Raw genomic sequence first — 6000 nt, forward strand, 5'->3', positions numbered from 1 at the left:
TGCATTTGAGGTGTAAAACCACCTGTCAAACATTGTCGTACGAATAGTGAATCACCTTGTTTAAGTGTCGTAAAACCTGGTATGTTTATTTTTCTTGCATTTTTTCTTTTTTAATCATAGACTAGTTTTTTGTTTCAATAAATAATTTTAATTAGTTTTAAGTTTACGAAGTCAGAAAAACAAAATGTAATAACTACGCTCACCTGAAAGGATAAATAGAATATTTGTATAATTGTATGTCTATTGAGTAAAAAACTGGAAGTTCTGTCAGCATTCCCAAAACAGCCACCATAACACCCAAAACAGTCATGACATAGTCATTAATAAAGAAAATAATATTCTTACAAAAGAAGAGAAGATCACATTCATTTATATGTAAAAATAAAAATAAACCTGCTAAACTGTGCCATATTAAAAAGACGTCGGTCCCTGGATCTCGGAGAACGGGTCGAAATGGGAAAAGACCCTACTGACAAGCTCCTTTCGGTCGCAAAGTACCGATCTATGTGTTCACCTTAGTGTTGCCCTTTGGATTACCTCAGACTATTTTCCAAGCTGAAGTCCGTGCAATACAACTCTGTGTACAGGAGTTAATAAAGAAAAAACATAGAGTGCCTAAACTGCCTAATGACTCTGGGAAAACAAAATAAGATCAAATTAAAAAGTGGATTACCGGACATGAAGGCTTAGAAGGAAATGAACAGGCGGACTAACTAGCTATCATGGGGCACCCCTCCTTCCCATGGGACCAGAAGCACAACTAAGTACTCCGGAGTATGTGCTTAAGATGGAGCTGGAAAAACGGGTTGAGAAAGAAATACTCAAACTCTAAGGCAAGCTAAGAGATTTATAAATATCTCAAAATGGAAGGCGAAGGAACTTCTCTCCTCTCTCTTAGAAGCTAGGACTTGAGAATTACAGGCTTCTATACTGGCCACTGCCTTCTTAACTATCACATTAAGGGGCAAGGCTGGTAAGGAAACATGCCTCTGTCAGGAGAAACCAGAGTCAAGCACACATCTTTTGCAAATGTAAAGCGTTAGCCTGTTTACGGTATATCCACTTAGGTAGGGCATTTCTTATACCCAAGGAGACGATGAGGCTCCAAGAAAACTATAGTTGAGCAAAAAGCAAGCACTATAGTGGAGGAAAAATTTTTCTTCTGCACCAACCGCCAAAAAACTTTTAAAAACACCACTTAGGTGCACATTAAGCAAGGATAGAATAACGGTCGAGCTATTTGATCTTAGAAGGCTTTAGTTATGTATGCAATATTTTGGCATATTGTCAGACCAAGTAAGCTTGGGGCACGACACCAGGCACAGATCGCTGTTATGGTACCTGAGGGCTGTAGGGATGTTTAAATGTATGTAGTGTTTGTGTGACTGTGTTGTGTTCATGTTAATTTATTGAAATGAATGTAATTTATTAGCGTGAAAGAACAGGGTTGTTTAACCCCGCCCCGAGGAATATCGAGTACTCTGGGGTAAGTGTTGATCATCAATCTATTTTATGTTATATATGTGTATATTATATGTCTAGTGTCTATTCTGTAGTTGACAACCTTAGGTATCAATGAAAGGCCAGCATTTAAGGATATCAATAGTATAATTATGTAAAATTAAAAATAAGCAGAGTCAGTGAAAAATCAAGACGCTCAAATGGCTACGGTTTAAACAACCAGGAAAATATGGAAAACAAGGCGATAGCCTCAGCTGTTTGTAGGCCCATAAACCTCCCACTACATATGTAATGAAATATGTAAACATAAAAAATTTAATAGTCCAGCCCCAGGTATAATTAGAATATCATTGTCACGCAGGAAAAGACTAAATCCCTCTCGATAGGATCTAATTTGTCCGCTTCCAAATTGGATTGGATTAACTGTTTTTTTTTTATTGTATCAGGAAGAACTGAACCAGTTCTTTGTTATGTTAATATGTAATTAAAATGAAACGACCTTGTGTCCTTTGAAAAATACACCAACAGGAATATCGTCAGACTTGATAACAGCGGTATCGCTGATTTGTAATCAATTTTTGTTTTAAAAATCCTTTAATTATACTGTTTCAAGGAGAGAGAAAAAAACGCTTATGAATGGAGGTTCTATCGACCCATGACGAATAAATCTATTAAAAATAGATCGGAATTAAATAAAACTCAATTCGCGTTTTAATTTTCTCCAGCCACGATTCATTCCAATTAAAAAATAACACTAAAAGCATNTCACACACACACACACACACACACACACACACACACACACACACACACACACACACATATATATATATATATATATATATATATATATATATATATTTAAATTTTACGGGTCAAAAACCCATTTCTTAAAAACAAAAAAAATGCATTCGAAAGAAAGGAGGAAAAATAAATGTAATACAACGCTTATAACTTACTCAACATTTATAAAAAATAAAACAATGTACTACATATCAATGAAAATGACAATGAACTTCTTATAAATAAAACAATATGAAAATTTAATTAAACAACCTCTAGATAATTACATACAATATATATATGATAAAGCATTATAACTTAACATAAAAAGTACATTTTTACATTTTTTTAACTAAATAATATTATTATTATGCTTACCTAACTGACGTTTTATTGGGGAAACAGAAAGTATTAAGTAGTAAGTATTAAATAAATTAACGTTATTGCATATCCATTAGAGTTCGTGGTCCGATTGACCAAATAACTGCCTTGAATTAATTAATCTTTAAGTACAGTTTTGTTGAGATAAAAAAGTCAGTGTCACGAGCGGGCTTCGAACCCACACCCTCGGATAAATACGCCGCTGCTCTACCACTTCAGCTATCGTGACTTCGATCCACTCGAATCGATAATATTTTCATATTTCTGAGGTGGCAAGAAGGTACATAAAATTGGAGTCTAACAGGGATTTCTGGAAAATCTATAAAATTATTAATTAATTTGAAAAGAAAAATAAACCCAAAAAACTTTCTCCTGCGGCTAAGATCAGAAATATTGAAAAAAGATTTTGTGGGAGCATGAGAGGATGTATCATTGTGACAGTTTAATTTGAAATGTAATGTATGAATTTATTTAGAACAGTTTGAAGAAGTTTTATATCAGTGCAGTAGTACAGATTCCATATGATTGAGGATAGGCCGAACAGGAAGGACAGAAGGGCTGATAGGTAAAAGGTAGGATGATGGAGCCAAATATTTTAAAGGAGCGATTTTAGATTTCTTGTAAACCCAGCGTAAAGGTAAGATTATCAAAGATGACTCCAAGATTTTTAATAGAAGTTAGTATGGTTAACAAGCTGTCGTTAACATTTAGAATTATTTGGGAATAGTTTGTTAGTTTGACACCGGCCTGAAAGATTATTCAGAGCGATTTGCAAATTAATGCAATCTAAGGCTGAATAAATTTTTGTATATATTTTTAGGTCGTCAACGATTAGAAGAAACTCAGTACCACATGGAATCAGGTGAATATAATTAATGAAGAGGAAAAAGAGAAAAGGACCAAGATGGGAGCCTTGTGGCACACCGGATAATGCAGAAAAGCGGTCTAAAATATTCTATTTGGGTGTGTTAATTTAAATAAATGTGCAGCAAAAGCAGTAGATTTCCAGATATGCTTCTCTACCTGGTTTTGTACGTTGGCTTCTAGCTTCTCAATCATGTTACGACGTTAGGATCAATTTTGTCGAAGCCCTTGGAAAAATCTACATATACAGAATCCACCTGACACCATCGGCTATAACGTCCAAAATATAATTTTGATATATTAGCAAATTAGTAACTGCCAGTACAGAAGCCCTGTTGTAGGAGAATAATAACCTTTTTGAGTTCATTTTTTAACTTTTTGCAAACCAAAGATTCACATATTTTAGAAAAAATGGATTGCGTATTATATCAATATATTTGAAAGCATACGGTTTACTTTAAGACACTACTACTAATTTTTGTGGAATTTGGACAGTTCCAAAAACGATGCCGAAGGCTGGAAAAGGATGTGAGCCGATAGAAAGGCGGCTATTCAATTATTCTTGATCTTTTATACGATTGTAACAATTATAATACAGTTGTGGCCGATTCAGCGTGGGCGAGCCCAGATCTGATATCATCCAGGGAGGCCGTTCCACCATGGCGATTCTCAATATGATCTCATGCAAATTACTTTCTATTGAAAGATCACCGGTTTGTTACCTTTTCCTTACATTACCGTCCTGCTCTCTCGTGCTTTACATCAGATAAGCAATTTGCAAATATCAAAGACTTTTTCTTACATTCCATTTTCGATTCTCCGAGATGATTTCTTGTTATTGATTTCCGATTACTTTTTTGATGTATAACAATATAACTATAATAGATTTAAATATCCAAAAATATACCAAACGCCACATTTATCTTTATAAGTAAATATTAAACTACTTTTATTAAAAGGTTGAGTAACAGCTATAGCCATAACCACCACTTTGTGTTCTCGCGTCACGTCCCTAGTTTATAGTATTTTAATTAAGATAAGATGTAATATTTGGGGCGTATAATATACTGCATCCTTTGAAGTTATTGTATTCCCTTTGCTGTACCTATAGCACATCGCTCAGTCCTATTTCATAAAGAAATTTGATTAATAGGCCCGGTTTCAGTGATTGAATTTCTTCTACGTTGTACATCCCAAAACACTTTCTCCTGCAGGCAAATGTACCCCCACACTTGTTAGTGTGTTCCTCTCTCTCCTCTGTTTCTTTACAGAATCTGCACATGCCTGTAGACAAAAAAAACAGCTTCTTATTGGAACGTCGCTTGGCCGGGGGATCGGGGGACTTACAATTCATGTCGAGAGACGTGGTTGTAGAACTCCTTCAACCTGATGATGAGCTGTAAGCTCGAAATCCGGATAGTTGAAAACTACTAACTACCGATCTTCTTCAGATGCCTGCAGGATTCGAACTTTATTCCTCCTACCTTCGATGCATTCTACTGTTTCTTTCCATCCCGAATTTGATAGATTTTATGTCCAACGAGTGAATTCCACGATTTCCTAATTTTCAGTTTGTCTTTTTGTCTAAGGTACTCACTGATAGTGTGAATCCCATATACCAAAGAAGGGCTCAGGGGCTATCCGCCCTATTCCTTGCAAGGGCGTTTGCTCTCTACTCCAGCATGTCCTGGGACCTCATTCTGCACACCTGTTTAGTTTAGTTTAGCAGTTGAGCACCATCTTTGAACTAAGTTGAATTTAGAGCTTCCATAGATGCTTGGCTATCTGGCATTCAAGTTGAGCTGGATATGTTTCCACTGGGCTCGCAATGTCATGTAACATTGAGGTTCTTCAGCGTGCGCATTTTGCCATAAGGCCATATCACATATATATTATTCCTAAGTTAGGAGCAACTCACCTCCGCGCACGGAAAATCTGCTTCTTCCCTGAGGTTCGGTGTAGAAGCCCATATTATCCTGCAGCAAACTGCCGACATGTCGACTCTCCCGCTTGCCCCTTTCCGAGGGGATGGGTTAACGTTGTGCACTTTACCAGGGACGCGCGTAAAGAGATACCTAAAAGGTGGGCGAAATGCATCGGCCAAGTCTCCTACGCACTCCCTAGATAGAGATGACAACTCTATCTCCCTGGGTGTAGGGACTCTGCTAGCTTCGAAACCTCCGGGTGCTCTCCGGCCGCAGTTTCGATTTTAGTGGAATCTCTAACCACTCTCCGTAGGAGATCATGCCTACGGTAAAGACGACAACCACTGACAAGCATACCCCCCGTCCATCATTCCTCACGCATTCGAGGTAGTTACTGGTGGTACTATTCAGCTTGGAAGTTACTGGTGTGGGTTCCAAGTTTAGTTCCAGGACCCAATACCCCTGCCTTCGTACCTCGCTCTAGCTCATCAGTAATTACCTAAAACGATTATCTAAACTATCATGTAAAACATAGGATAAACTTACTTTTAAAAAAGTTAACGCAGGAGCTGGGTGAACGTCACAT

Source organism: Cimex lectularius, unplaced genomic scaffold (genome assembly GCF_000648675.2).
Source record: "Cimex lectularius strain Harlan isolate CLEC.00 unplaced genomic scaffold, Clec_2.1 scaffold314, whole genome shotgun sequence".
Taxonomy (NCBI): domain Eukaryota; kingdom Metazoa; phylum Arthropoda; class Insecta; order Hemiptera; family Cimicidae; genus Cimex; species Cimex lectularius.